Below are 16538 nucleotides of genomic sequence, written 5' to 3' on the forward strand. Positions count from 1 at the left end.
GTACGCCGAGGAACTTGAAGCTTTCCACCTTCTCCGCTGTGGTACCATCGATGTGGATAGGGATGCTCCCTCTGTGAACAAGGAGTACAGGAGGGGGCTAAGCATGCACCCTTGTGGGGCCCCTGTGTTGAGGATCAGTGAAGTGGAGGTGTTGTTTCTTACCTTCACCACCTGTGGGGCGGCCCAACAGGTAGTCCAGGACCCAATTGCACAGGGCAGGGTTCAGACCCAGTGCCTCAAACTTAATAATGAGTTTGGAGGGTGCTATACTGAGCTATAGTCATTGAACAGCATTCTTGTCCAGATAGGATAGGGCAGTGTGATGGCGATTGCATCGTCTGTGGAACTATTGGGCCGGTGAGTACATTTAAGGTCTAGGGCGACAGGTACCGTAGACGTGATGTGATCCTTGACTAGTCTCTCAAAGCACTTCATGATGACAGAAGTGAGTGCTATGTGGCGACAGTCATTTAGTTCAGATACCTTTGCATTCTTGGGAACAATGATGATGGCAATCTTGAAGCATGTGGGGACAGCAGACTGGGACAGGGAGAGTTTGAATATGTCCATAAACACACCAGCCAGCTGGTCTGCACATGCTCTGAGGACGCGGCTTAAATGCCTTACTCACGTCAGCCATGGAGAAGGAGTGCTCACAGTCCTTGGTAGCGGGCTGCATTGGTGCCAATGTGTTATCCTCAAAGCGGGCAAAGAAGGTGTTTAGCTGGTCTGGAAGCAGAACGTCGGTGTCCACGACGTGGCTGGTTTTCCTTTTGTAGTCCGCGATGGTCTGTAGACCCTGCCAAATACATCTCGTGTCTGAGACGTTAAATTGCAACTCCACTTTGTCTCTATACTGACGTTTTGCCTTGACAGATTGCCTTGCGGAGGGAATGACTACTCTGTTTGTAGTCGACCATATTCCCAGTCACCTTTCCATGGTTAAATGTGGTGGTTCGCGCTTTCAGTTTTGCGCGAATGCTGCCATCTATCCACGGTTTCTGGTTAGGGTAGGTTTGAATAGTCACAGTGGGTACAACATCTCCTATACACTTCCTAATGAACTCAGTCACCATCTCAGTATATTCGTCAATCTTATTCTCGGAAGCTACCCGCGACATGCGAGAGTATAAATGAGTCACCAGTTGAGCCATGCAGTAATTACAGCCTGATACACTCACACCGGTGATTTCAACTTCAATTGCGCTGCTTTCGGTGCGTCACCTTTACATCGCGTAGCGGAGGGAGCCATAGTCCTAGCTAGGCTACTAACATGTTGTAGTCTGGCTTCAGTTTTTAAAGCTTAACAATGAATAACCAAAAAACTAAACCTGCAGCAAAACACCATGTAGAGGAGAAACATGTAAGCAACAGCTACAGCAACATTTGAGCAGTAGCCTCACTGTAGTAGCCTCATTGTAGTAGCCTCATTGTAGTAGCCTCATTGTAGTAGCCTCATTATAGTAGCCTCAACTACAATACGTTTTGAATGCACCATGCAGCAATGCTGCATTCAGCTGCACCGATGATCCATGAAGTGCAAATAAAATGACAAACATGTTGCGCGTTTAAATGTTACACCACCTATAGCTATGTTATTAAACTCTTTTTGATTAGTTGCAGTGTAACCGGTGTGAAATGGCTAGCTAGTTAGCGGGGTGAGCGCTAATAGTGTTTCAATCGGTGACATCACTCGCTCTGAGACCTTGAAGTAGTTGTTCCCCTCTGCAAGGGCCGCGGCTTTTGTGGCGCGATGGGTAACGGTGCTTCGAGGGGGGCTGTTGTCGATGTGTGCAGAGGGTCCCTGGTTCGAGCCCAGGTAGGGGGCGAGGAGAGGGACGGAACCTAAACTGTTACCACAGAATGTTATGCACATCTGCAAGCATCAAAGGCTGGACAAATATGATGTATCTCTTTCGTTTTAATGTGTTAAAAAGGCATCCTTCGGAAAGTATTCAGATCCCTTGACTTTTTCCACATTTTGTTATGTTCCAGTCTTTATTCTAAAATGTATTAAATTAACATTTTCCCCATCAATCTACACACAATACCCCATAATGACAAAGCAAAAACAGGTTTTTAGAAATGTTTGCTAATTTATTAATTACAGCCTTGCATCTTCTTGGGTATGAGCTTGGTAAACCGGTATTTGGGGAGTTTCTCCCATTATTCTCTGCAGATCCTCTCAAGATCTGTCAGGTTGCCTGGGGAGCATCGCTACACAGCTATAGTAAGGTCTCTCTACTCTCTAGAGATGTTTGATTGGGTTAAAGTCCAGGCTCCGACTGGGCCACTCAAGGACATTCAGAGACTCCTGCGTTGTCTTGGCTGTGTGCTTAGGGTCTTTGTCCTGTTGGAAGGTGAACCTTCGCCCCAGCAGGTTCATCAAAGATCTCTCTGTACTCTGCTCTGTTAATTTTTGACTAGCCTCCCAGTCCCTGCCACTGAAAAACATCCCCACAGCATGATGCTGCCACCCCCATGCTTCACCGTAGGGATGGTCCCAGGTTTCCTCCAGAGGTCATGCTTGGCATTCGGGCCAAAGTGTTCAGTCTTGGTTCCATCAGACCAGAGAATCTTGTTTCTCACGGTCTGAAAGTCCTTTAGGTGCCTTTTGGCAAACTCCAAGCGGCTGTCATGTGCCTTTTACTGAGGAGTGGCTCCTGTCTGGCTCCAATCTACCATAAAGGCCTGATTGGTGGAAGTCCTGCAGATATGATTGTCCTTCTGGAAGGTTCTCCCATCTCCACAGAGGATCTCTGGAGCTCTGTCAGAGTGACCATCGGGTTCTTAGTCACCTCCCTGACCAAGGATGTGCAAAGCTGTCATCAAGGCAAAGGGTGGCTACTTTGAAGAATCTAAATTATAAAATATATTTTGAGTTGTTTAACACTTTCTTGGTTACTACATTATTCCATATGTGTTATTTCTTTTTTTCTTCGCCCCCTTTTCTCCCCAATTTCGTGGTATCCAATTGTTTAGTAGCTACTATCTTGTCTCATCGCTACAACTCCTGTACGGGCTCGGGAGAGACGAAGGTTGAAAGTCATGCGTCCTCCGATACACAACCCAACCAAGCCGCACTGCTTCTTAACACAGCACGCATCCAACCCGGAAGCTAGCCGCACCAATGTGTCGGAGGAAACACCGTGCACCTGGCAACCTTGGTTAGCGCGCACTGCGCCCGGCCCACCACAGGAGTCGCTGGCGCGCGATGAGACAAGGATATCCTACCGGCAAAGCCCTCCCTAACCCGGACGATGCCAAGCCAATTGTGCATCGTCCCACGGACCCCCTGGTCGTGGCCGGTTGCGACGGGGTCTGGGCACAAACCCAGGGTCTCTGGTGGCACAGCTGGTGCTGCAGAACAGCGCCCTTAACCACTGTGCCACCCAGGAGGCCCCCATATGTGTTATTTAATAGTGTTGATGTCTTCACTATTATTCTACTACGTAGAAAAAAAAGAAAAACCCTTGAATGAGTAGGTGTGTCCAAAATGTTATTTTCAGTATACAAGCATTTGCCAGTGGCATAACCAAAACGAACATCAAAGTACAACATGATATGATAAGATCAAGATTCCCCTCCAGCAATAATGTCAATGAGGAGGCAGGGATTAGAACAACACAAAATGGGAGATAATCCCACAATTTAGCCCTGCCTGGGGGGGTTTGATTGAAATGGAATACACACATCACAAAAAAAAACTGGGAATATTCCTGACATTCTGGGGGGTTCCACAGGGCTGCATTGTACCCCCCCTATTTAAAGTCTATGGAGACTGCTGGGGAATAGGAACAGAGCGGTAAAAGGATTGTGATCAGTATTGGGCTGGGGCTGATAGCGGCTAAAGGAAGAAGAGAGAGAGGGAGGGAGAGTATCCCTTCCTCCTTTCTCATCCCTCCTTCTCACTAGCAGGGCCCGTGGACTCAGGAGAGATCATTGGGATAGGCTAATCAGGGTTTGGGGGCTATCCCCTCTCACTCTTGCCCAGAGCCCTCGGCTCTGGATCACCCTAATAGGGAGCAGAGGGATGAGGGCCAGGCTGATACAGGGATAGGGCTGCCATGGGGAGCCAGCTGGGGCTCACTGACTCCATCTCCATCCCCCAGTGATGTGTTAGGTGGGGGATTGGGTGGGTAGTGGAGGGGGTCAAATCCTCAGCTCTGGGAGGGGAAAATTGGGGAATCCAAAGGTGATGGAGAGGGATTGAGAGAGGAGGGGTGGAGGTGGTGATAGAGTGGCTTATGGGACAGAAGGCCTCTTCAGTATGGTGAATGACTGAGGAGGCTCGTGTGGAGATCCATAGACATTCATAGACATTCAAGCATCTTGGTTTGGGTCTGGAGACCTTTAAACTCAGCTAGGAGTCTAGGGGAGCAGGTTAACTGGAGACTCAGGCCCAAACTTGAAAAGTAAATCAAGCAATAATCTTTACTGAACCTCCTCCTCCAATAAACAGCCACCTTCAAGAACCAACCCCACCATGTCGTTGGCTCACAGAGATCCTTCTCTTACCAAGGCACATTCCGTGAGCCAATTAACTGCCATCTCGGAATCAGGCTTGATTCTTATTCGTCAGCCAAAGGAGGCTCAACTTCTCGACCCCGGCATCTTGAACCCACTCCCCTCGTCGCCCCATTTACCCAAGCCAACCAAATTCAGCACCCTAGTCTTTTCACCCCCCTTTAATTGAGTCGCTTTGAAGTACCCATGGCTGTGGCAAGGAAGGCACATAATCAATTACAAATAAAATAATCTCTTTATGATATTCCAAGGTTTTCTTTAAGTGGAGGCAAAATGCGGGGTGAGATTACTGAGCCCAAATCAGTTTTTAGCCACATCTAAAGTGACAGGAGGAGAATTAGTGGAGGCGATGCTGGAAAATTAAAATAAAATAAAAAGATTATGTCTAACTGTGTCACCGCAAAACCCCTAACCTGATCCGAGGCAAGAGAGGTGAAAATGGATTATTCCAAGCCCCATTGAAAAGGACCCAGGGTTATTTAAAGGCGTTAGCCTGCCAGAAGAGAAAACACACACACATAGAAAAACATCTGTTTAACCTATCTATGTGTGACATATCTATGGAAATACACAGGGCAAAAACAAAAGGGGGGCATCTTGTTATGGCTTTGAACCCAATGTTACTCAATGCACACGCATGTCCTCTGTATCTCTCTTTCTCTCACTGACACACATACAGCACACTTACATATATATATATCTCACACAGGCATAAACCATCTCCAAACTTACTCAATCACACTCCTGTTATATGTGTCTCTCACGGACGCGCACACACACACACACACACACACACACACACACAAACACACGCACACCTATTCCTACACACACACACACACACACACAAAAACACACGCACACCTATTCCTACACACATACACACACACACACACGCACACCTATTCCTACACACAAACCAAAACTGAAGGCGGCAGGCCGTGCCCTCTGCAGCAGTGGGGTGTCTGTGGGCTCTAGAGAGGCAGTAAATAGGAGCTCAGGAAGAGCAGTATGACACTAATAAGCCTCCGTGCTGCATTTCCCACATTTCCCACCGAACCGCTCCGACTCAGATTCGGCTGCCTCGCCTCTCACTGAGAAGGGGAACGAGGAAGGGAGTGGAGAGGAGGGGCATGACCAACAAGCGACGGATCGCACGACCAACCCATGCCATGTGACCGTGACGAGGAGCTGGTATTGCCGGAATTCAACAGGTATGACAATACCGAAAGAGGCTACAGTGAAGTAGAGGTAGAGAGAGAGAGAGGTTGATACAAAGTGTTAGAGAGAAAGAGAGAAAAATAGTAAAAGAGAGGTAGACATAAAGAGAGAAAGAAGTGGTAGGCTAACTCAGTCTCGATTGTGTGATCTCGGTCTTGAGACAACATAAATGCAATCTGGGTTTGGGTCTTGGATTTTGGCATCAAATATCTTGGTCTGGGTCTTGTTTTCCAATAATATACAGTTTCTTGGTAGGTCTGGGTCTTGAGGGCTCCGGTCTTTCCTTCATGTCTGACATAGAGTGATCAGAGAGATCATTAGTGACCTATCCAGTAAAACCCAGCGCTGTCGGGCAGCCCTCATCACAAAACAAGCCATGGCCTCATCGGCATTGAGTCTCTCTGGTCTCTGGCCTCTCTAGCTTCCACTCAGGCACTATTAGTGTTCACCTCTCTGGCCTGAAGCCCTTATTTCCTCGTGACGGTTGTTTCTGCTGCTGCAAGCTCAACCATCACTCCACATTGATCGGCCCTTCATCCCCAAAGTCCCTTCTGTATACCTGGCTAATGCTGCCTCGCACCCTCTTCATCCAGATTGAGAGGGGTGAAAGGGAGAAATCAATAATGGGGCCAAGTGGGTGGGGTCAGGGGTCGACGAGGTCCTTGACAAGTGTGTCGGGGGAGGGAGGTATGTATGTGTGTGTGTGTGAGAGGGAAAGGGATTGACCAAGGCTCTTGGGCAAGCGACAGTCTTGTCAAGGAAAACCCGCTATGACCATTGATCGGGCTAAGGATGCGTGGGTGGTGTATGTTGTAGGGGCTATCTGGTGAGGAATGAGTACGTGTTAGCATTTGAGGTAACACTTCATTTGGATAGTCCGTCCGTTGCGTCTTGTCTGTCAGCGTACCAGTGTGTTGTAACTTGTGTTTTTTTCAAAAGCTAATGGGGATCCAGATAAGCACATAAAAGCAAAGACAAACAAACATCTGTAGATGCTCTGACTGACAGCGTTTAAAACGATTTTACAGGTATGAAACAGGCAATCCTAATATCCGTTAAAAAAAAAAGATACAATTCCCAGTTTAAGCTACGAAACCAAAGTTCATGAGAGGTTTTAAAGATAGGTTCTATTTGACTCAACGTTCAAGTGACGTACACGAAGGCATTGTTGGCAGAGTAGATGGATGCAGTTCAATGCATGATTCATATAATTCACCAATACCTATCTTGGTAGTCCCAAAAACATCGCTATCAGGTTGTAAATCACAATTTGGGACACACTGTTTCAGTTTCCAAGACTCAATCTTTTGGACAAAAACTGATGAATGTAACTAAGGCTGGGAATGTCAATACAATCCAACTAGCATGGGCAATGATAATAAGTCCGTCATAACGTGGATAATAGGGTAGCGTATCTATATGTAGCAAGCTAAAAACACAGACCCTAACGTCAGCTAGCTGCTAGGAGGATGTCATGTCATTGGAGGAGTGGTGAGGGACTGACTTTGTCGCCTCTCTAGGCTATACACAGCCAGAGATGCAGGTATCATTTGGTTAGCTAGCAAGAACATGAACGACTGTTATCGACTTAGCAGGTCCCCGTGCAGAATAACTGATGAACTTAAAAACATGTAACACCGGCTGAATATGACCGGTGTCAGTAAACATATATAAATATTATTATTTATAGTTAGTCACAAGCGCTCTAGATAACATGTAAACAGCCTAACCAGCCCTGCTAGAGGGAGTGAAATGGTCAGAGTGAGGTGTTCTTTAATTTATGTCTGGAAGTAGCTAGCAAGCGAGCCAGCCAACTTTAGCCAGTTAGCTTGTGTTCTTGTTTGCAGGCAAGCTGCAGAAGGACGACTAGGTTACAATTCCCCGTCGTTTATCAGTGCAATTTTGACGGCCAACTAGCCGAAACAGTTTGAGAGGGTTTATCTAATGTTCCTTCGTTAGCTCATCTGGCTCTGGATAGCATTTGTTGTTGAGCTGGCTGTTGTTGATGTGCATAACTGAGGGAGAGAGAGCCTACCTTTTCATGGTTGTTTGATCAATAGGAATGAAAAGTTCCCAAATGTAAGAGGACTCCTGTGGTATTGACATAATTGAAGAAATAAATTCAGGTGTATTTTGTGGCTTTGGCAAATGTGTTGTAATGATCTAAAGTCATGCTGTTGCTTCTGCCTGTAAACACACAGTCCAGTTACATTTACATTTACATTTAAGTAATTTAGCAGACGCTCTTATCCAGAGCGACTTACAAATTGGTGCATTCACCTTATGACATCCAGTGGAACAGCCACTTTACAATAGTGCATCTAAATCTTTTAAGGGGGGTGAGAAGGATTACTTTATCCTATCCTAGGTATTCCTTAAAGAGGTGGGGTTTCAGGTGTCTCCGGAAGGTGGTGATTGACTCCGCTGTCCTGGCGTCGTGAGGGAGTTTGTTCCACCATTGGGGGCCAGAGCAGCGAACAGTTTTGACTGGGCTGAGCGGGAACTGTACTTCCTCAGTGGTAGGGAGGCGAGCAGGCCAGAGGTGGATGAACGCAGTGCCCTTGTTTGGGTGTAGGGCCTGATCAGAGCCTGGAGGTACTGAGGTGCTGTTCCCCTCACAGCTCCGTAGGCAAGCACCATGGTCTTGTAGCGGATGCGAGCTTCAACTGGAAGCCAGTGGAGAGAGCGGAGGAGCGGGGTGACGTGAGAGAACTTGGGAAGGTTGAACACCAGACGGGCTGCGGCGTTCTGGATGAGTTGTAGGGGTTTAATGGCACAGGCAGGGAGCCCAGCCAACAGCGAGTTGCAGTAATCCAGACGGGAGATGACAAGTGCCTGGATTAGGACCTGCGCCGCTTCCTGTGTGAGGCAGGGTCGTACTCTGCGGATGTTGTAGAGCATGAACCTACAGGAACGGGCCACCGCCTTGATGTTAGTTGAGAACGACAGGGTGTTGTCCAGGATCACGCCAAGGTTCTTAGCGCTCTGGGAGGAGGACACAATGGAGTTGTCAACCGTGATGGCGAGATCATGGAACGGGCAGTCCTTCCCCGGGAGGAAGAGCAGCTCCGTCTTGCCGAGGTTCAGCTTGAGGTGGTGATCCGTCATCCACACTGATATGTCTGCCAGATATGCAGAGATGCAGACTCGCCACCTGGTCATCATGCCCTTGATTTCCACTATATTCATCATGCCCTTGATTTCCACTATATTCATCATGCCCTTGATTTCCACTATATTCATCATGCCCTTGATTCCCACTATATTCATCATGCCCTTGATTCCCACTATATTCATCATGCCCTTGATTTCCACTATATTCATCGTGCCCTTGATTTCCACTATATTCATCATGCCCTTGATTTCCACTATATTCATCATGCCCTTGATTTCCACTATATTCATCGTGCCCTTGATTTCCACTATATTCGTCGTGCCCTTGATTTCCACTATATTCATCATGCCCTTGATTTCCACTATATTCATCGTGCCCTTGATTTCCACTATATTCATCGTGCCCTTGATTTCCACTATATTCATCGTGCCCTTGATTTCCACTATATTCATCATGCCCTTGATTTCCACTATATTCGTCGTGCCCTTGATTTCCACTATATTCATCGTGCCCTTGATTTCCACTATATTCATCATGCCCTTGATTTCCACTATATTCATCATGCCCTTGATTTCCACTATATTCATCGTGCCCTTGATTTCCACTATATTCATTGTGCCCTTGATTTCCACTATATTCGTCGTGCCCTTCTTTTCCACTACAAAACTAGGAAATCCGGAAGATATAAATGGTAGTATACCATCAAAAAGCAATACAAGTAGTTAATCTGTCCAGCCATGCAACCATCCAGTTCTCTCTGTAGTGGTGTGAATATGCTCTCTGCGATAGCTCGTCTGAGATTGCGTCAATTAGTGCTTAGCTTAGCGATCTCCCGTTGCTGCCCAATTTGACCGCTCTTTTCCGACTGTTTAACTCCAAATCAGTAATCGTTCTCTGTAATATCTCCAGTCTCGCTTAATCACCATGCTTTTCTATCCAGGAATCAGCGTGTTTTCCTCTCGGAGGACTGTTATGCTGTGTGTGTGTGTGTGTGTGTGTGTGTGTGTGTGTGTGTGTGTGTGTGTGTGTGTGTGTGTGTGTGTGTGTGTGTGTGTGTGTGTGTGTGTGTGTGTGTGTGTGTGTGTGTGTGTGTGTGTGTGTGTGTGTGTGTGTGTGTGTGTGTGTGTAAGGGGGAGTTTTAATGGCCACAGCTAAATGACTGACATCTTCATGATGCGGGTAATTATCACTGATGTCCCAGAGAGAGAGAGACAGAGAGAGAGGAGGGAAGGTGAGGTGAGGAGGGGTTCTCCCCTCTTCACAAGATAATGGACTGGGGAAGCCTCCCCTATTCTGCCCTACACGTGTATCTCACTCATGAATGAACACACAGACACAGGAGAGGGAAATTGAGAGAGAATTCCACCATCTAGGAATATGAATGTGGGAGACAAAAACATATTTACAAACAGTGGCTTCATGATCGTAAATAAATCATTCCATAATTCTTCATCATTAGGCTAAAAAAATGGTCTTGCCGAAAGAAGCCAATATTTTATTTTCATGTTTATTTAAATGTTTAAAGCAGGTGTGTGTACGTGTGCACTGCATAGGTGGTGCATGCACTACGGTAACGACGGAAGGGAGTGATGCTGGGGAGAAATCCATTTGCAATTTAAATGGAAATGTAATGACCCCATGGAGGCAGTGAATAAGCCTGGTAATCAATTGATCATGTCAAGGACAAATAGGTAAACAAACATGCCCATTAGCTCTGCACCTCCTCCTCCTTCCCCGATCTCTGGCGCTGGAGGATCACAAACAAGGGGGGTAATTGTAACAAGGCCCTGCCTCACTTCTAGTGGCTGAAAAAACACACACACACACACAGTCTCTCCCCACTCCCCACTGAGACGGACCTGCCCACCTCTTTATGCAGGCAGTTGGGCCCAGCAAGACTCCTTTGAGAGGCGGTGGAGAGGGATGGCAGAGGAGGGAGTGAGGGGGCTTCAGAGACACAAGAGAACAAGTGAGGAAGGTCCCAGAGCACAGCCGAGTGGAACCAGACCTGCTGCCTGGCCTCACCCAATCTGCCCCCCGAAACAGAGGCATCTGGGAGAGAATGAGGTGTGTGTGTGTGTGTGTGTCTTGGAGTGCCAGTGAACCCATGGGTATTGTTAACTGGTATAGAGGATGGGGTTGGTGCTCAGTAATTGTGGGCCACTGCCATGACGACATATGTCTTTCGGTTTGTTAAGAAGATGGACTCTGGGATTTATTGTGACAATTAATTATTGGACTAAATGTAAAAGTTACATGTTTCACGGGTTTTAAAAGGACAGGACAGCACTTGGATCTATTTAAATATGTCCATAGCACTCCAGAACAAACTTCACTCCAGCCCTCCTCACCTGTCTTAAACAATGAAGCCCAGATTTAGCCCAAATCAAAATATCAAATTTAACACCATTGAAATACACGATTAACTATGAAATGAGTAGTTTAATACACATATTGTCTCCTATTAGTCACAGTTCCTAAGTTCTATTGTCCTCTATATTTCCAGGTTCAGTAAAAACTCTTGGGCCGCTCAATATCTTAACATAATTTCCCCTAATTGGGAAACAGATGAAGACTTTCTCTGACTTGATAGGGTTTTTAATTCATCTTGATTACCACAAAATGCTCTAGGACATGCTCTAGGACATGCTCTAGGACATGCTCTAGAACATGCTCTAGGACATGCTCTAGGACATGCTCTAGGACATGCTCTAGGACATGCTCTAGGACAGGGATGTGCAACTTTAAATCAGGGTCGAGGCCACAAAAAAATCTGAACTCACCTTGAGGGGCCGCAGATTTAGAGTACATTTTTGTGCAATTCTACACATTTTACCAAGGGGTAGAGAGAACGAAATTGTATATTAAATGTCATGCAAATTTCATGCAATTCATGCACTACTACTAAACAAACAATCAATGGGGTGCAATTGGACTCAAACAGATAAGTTAAGGTTCTGAGGAACTTTCAACCTGTAGCTTTAAGAGTCGGCCCACCGAGTTCCTTATTTTGGGTTCTTGTGCTAAATCTCACTACCTCCAGGTAGCCTTTTTCAGGTACTACATTCATGTCCTACATAATGTCATTTTACAAAGAGCCCACTTCTGAATAGTACCTCAGCCTTTGAGGGCAAGGACATATGGAACAGCATTTGAGAATTATAATAACTTGGATATTGACCTATTTTGTTTGCATTGCCGAGTTCTGAAAGCTAACTATTCTGCTACCACTACACAAGTTCCTTTGGAATGGTGCAAAAACCTTGCAAAACTACAGAGCTAGTCTCTGAAGCTCACCTTAACAGTATCTAACCTGACCACTGTCATAACACACCTGTAACACTGCTATGACACCCTATGACATGGCGGCATATGGCGCAGCTACAACGTCTCTAAACCACAGTGAATGAAACAAGTAACAAAAGCTACACTCCAGAAAATTACGAGACAGTAGGTTAATACAGGATGAGATTCTTTTCACCCGATACAAAGCAACAAAAAAAAAGCTTTTTGAAAGGGCCATTTGTAAAACAAGCAGTTTAAACCCAGATTATAGACCCACAATAACACAATCCCTTATGTTCAGTCCCGTAATACGCTGTGAAGAAGCAGATTTATACTTATTATGGCGATGCAGGCCATCAGGCAGCCTCACTGGGAAACATTTGCTCCCAAAATAGGTATAATCCCAATGTGGGAAGACGTTGTACCTTGACGATCCAAAATGTCTGAAGTATTAGCACTTACCACCAAGGGGGAAAAGTTGTTAAATCCACCAGTCTATCTGGGTGGTTCATGATGCTATTTTGACACTCCTCAACATCCCCCTAAACATTGGATTGCGTTGGATTGGCTTAATTGACTCTAATGGATAAATCGTCCTCGCTACTCACGTCATTAGCTTAGCGTTAGCTCTGTTAAAGTGGGAAGAACGCCAAGAGAAGATGATAATTGTCTGAGTGTTAATGAGCACATCACACAAGGCAACCGTCCAAAAATGTAACTCTCTTCTATAAGCGGACGATGCTGCTAAGGACGGCAAGCAAATCTCCCAGAGTCAAGTGTTTTTTTTTTACCTTGCAAGCTCTCCTCAGATGTATTCCTCAAGATCCTTTCGAACCTGACAGTTCGGCCAAATCAACTGCATGTGAGGTTATAACCAAATGGAGGCACCATGACTACCGGTAATTTAGCATTTGAACAGTTTGAGCACAGGTGACCCAAACAAAACACCTAAGTGGATGTTTTGTCTGTGTGAGAAACGAGTCAAAACAATACCCACATCGCTACATAAAAAAAGTTGAATCAAGTACATACAATACACAGCAATGGTCAATATAGCACAACTACTAGTATTGTATATTTTCCATCTGACTTCTTGCTAGATTTCCTTTGCTAAAAAGTTGTTTTTTAACCTCAAGGGATCTAACTTCCCTGGCTAAATAAAGGTTTAAAAACATAGCCTAAATTCTCAGAGCATAATTATCAGTCCCTTACCTAAATTGCCTCACTATCTAGTGCAGCAGGTAATACCATCTAGGCTACACCCTATCCTCAACAGCCCTCACTAAACCCCTCACCACATGAGTTTCCATTCTCTAACCCAGATTATGGGTTGATATTCCAAAGAGGAGCAGATACAAAGGGATTTGGGAAAGTAAAGACAGATGTTTTAGGCGATCGACAGGGAGGGATTTTACATCCAGGGGAGCAGAGGGCTTTGCTGGGAATTGTCATCGCCAGGCATATTGGCCCCTACCGAACCCATCCCGTTAATTGGGGGAGGAATTTGGGCAAATTAAGGGCACGGCCCTATCTGGCTACCCATATTAGCAGAGTGGGGAAGAGGGCAGACCTAGCGTTAATTCCATATACAGGGTGGATATATGGTAGATCAGGGAGCTCATGAGGTAAATTCCTCCACTCTCTGTTATTGGGCTAAAGGTATGTAATAGGACGTGGTCTAATTAGGCCGCCATATGGATACTTAAACCTCTTGCCTAATATCTACTGAGATGTAATAATCGGCTTAAAATCTCTACACTGGTCAGATCACACAGTTTCGATAAAAATCCAATACCATAAACCCTCAGTACTGCAGGTGGGTGCTCAAAATGGCTACATTTCACTGCATCGAATGCCACAAATCAATAGGTCATCTCTCTGGGGATGCTGGTGTCCCCACCCTGTGGCCCAACACCACCACTTCTCCTCCCTGCTGGCCTTTCCATCATAAGCTGCTGATTCAGTACTAATCACCCAGTCAGTAATGAGGTTGAGCCCTGAGCTCTCCAATCATTCCCCGTAATGAGCCCTCTCATCCTACAGGACTAACTGGGAGTATAAAGGCTACAGCCGCTGAAAGGGCCCGAACAAGCCATTGTTATACATTGACTGGATATGCTGACATTTCCAACACTTTTGGTGACACCGCTGAAGTGAATAGTTCTAATACTTGTCGGCATGCCATATTTGCCATATTTGCCATATTTGCCATTTTTGCCATATTTGCTACGACAGTGCACGGGAACCCATTTCATTCAAACTCGTAACACCTCACACACGTTGTATCAGAAATAATGTTGACTCAAAACGACATACCCAGGCTGTGAGTACATACCGGACACATCTTTCTTAAGCCTATAGGAGCACTCGGTTGAAGCGTGTAGATACGAACAGCAATATAAAACTGCCCCCCCCGAATGGCTGTACGTGCTGTTGATCACTTTCGAGCAGATTCTCATCTCACTGCCTCTAAAAACTGATTCAGCAACATGCAACCATCTCTCAAGAGAAATGCAAACTGTAAACTACAGAAAGCATGCAAGCTCAATGCTTTTTTTTTGTGGTTACCAGGGGCAATCTTATAACTGATGACAAAAGCTTGTCAGTAATGGTTAGTTTCTCCAGGAAATTCACTCCTTTGGGTCTGAGCTCCCAGTTCAACCCAAGAGTTGTGTGAGATTTTATTTTTTTATACCCCTCTCAGTTTTTTTCCCCCCTTTCTTTTTTCATTTTTTGAAGCGAAGGTGGATTAAGGCAGAGGGGCCTTTGTTTAGATAAAGCGAGGGATTAGGGAGAGATTTGCCCCCATAAAGTTGTGGGCTTGATGGGCCTTTTATCCCTCCATGTCGCTAAAGCTGTGTTGCCTCTGGATTAGGACTATACAATGGGGCCCCTTGTGCTGAGGGATCCGGGCCAGAGAGAGAGAGAGAGGGAGAAAGGGCGAGAATGGGAGAAAGAGAAAAAAGAGAGGATGAGGGAAATAGAAGAGATAGATAGAGAGAGAGAGAGAGAGAGAGAGAGAGAGAGAGAGAGAGAGAGAGAGAGAGAGAGGAGAAGGGAACGAAAGAGAAAAGGGGGTGAGAGAGAGGGAGAGGAAGAAGTAGAGAAGGGAGATGGAAAGAGAAAGAGGGTTAGAGAAAAAAGTGAGAGAAAAAAGATGAGAGTGCAAAACAAAATGAGAAAAAGAATGGGGTAAAAAGGTACAAATTGAAAGAACAGAAAGGGTAGCAAAAGAGGTGAGAAGGATAGAGAGACAATGGAGAAAAGTGGGGAGGGTGAGGAGAGAGAAGGGGATTGAGTGGAGAGAGAAAGAGGGGGAATTATACAGCTTTTAGAGAGAACTGACAGGTTGAAAACTTTTAGAGGGGGGATTTGTTGAGGAGATCCTGAGATCTTGTCACGAATAAAAGGATTTCAGGAGGATTCGGAGGCGTGGCGTTGACAATAAACCAAAAAGTGTCACTGTCCCTTTAACGCAGGTACCTAATTTGGAAAATTACGGGAGTAAAAAACGGGTTTAAGCTAATAACGTGTCTAAGAGATGGCTCCTGGCAAATTGCTTTGTTATTCTTGTCAAAAAAAGGTCTCCTGAAAGAAGTCGATTTTAAACTACACATCAAAATGATTAATTGCCCTGGGATGAACAGATGCTGAAATACCCTTGAATGGAGCTGCGGAGGCTAAAGCTGGCTGGATTGCAGACCTAATGTATTCATGAAGTTGCAGAAACATCATTAGGACTATTAATTAGCTATTAGCGAACAGTATTCACTGGAAGTGAGACATGTTTCCCTCTTCTGTTTTTCTCCCAAATCTAAAAAGTAGTCTATTTTAATTTTTATGTAAATAAAATTGAGGTCAATCATCAAATAGACGAATTAAGTTCCCACGCGCCATTATCAATGTTTTTTTTATAGGCTGCCATCCTAACCTAGGTTATTTCAAAATGAACTTCTATATGCTTTCAATTGTCAAAACACATAATATAGAGATCAATGAATAGGCCATATGGAATTATTACTAGACGACTAGGCCTAAAGGCAAATCACATCAAAATGAGAGCTAAAATAACGCGTGACATGCCACCAAAAACCCAGGATAAACCTTGGAGTAGCTCCAGTCCCAGGACCGTGGGGTTATACATCGGAAAGGTGAGGACACTTGGCAGGGCTCGAGAGGTATTCTTAATGGGAAGCTCTTGTGACACTCGGGCCTTTAAACCTTTCAGATGCGCTGGACAGTAGTCGCGCTAAACCCAGCGCAAAGCAGCTTTGGAGAAGAGGCGCTGAGAAGAACTCTTTCTCGCTTTAATTGCTTTAGAAACGGTCCTCACAAAGAGACATTGCCTAGATTTACCTCCCGTTTAAGTTCTTATTTCCATTGGTTCACA

This window comes from Oncorhynchus keta, chromosome 23 (genome assembly GCF_023373465.1).
Source record: "Oncorhynchus keta strain PuntledgeMale-10-30-2019 chromosome 23, Oket_V2, whole genome shotgun sequence".
NCBI classification, from domain to species: Eukaryota; Metazoa; Chordata; class Actinopteri; order Salmoniformes; family Salmonidae; genus Oncorhynchus; species Oncorhynchus keta.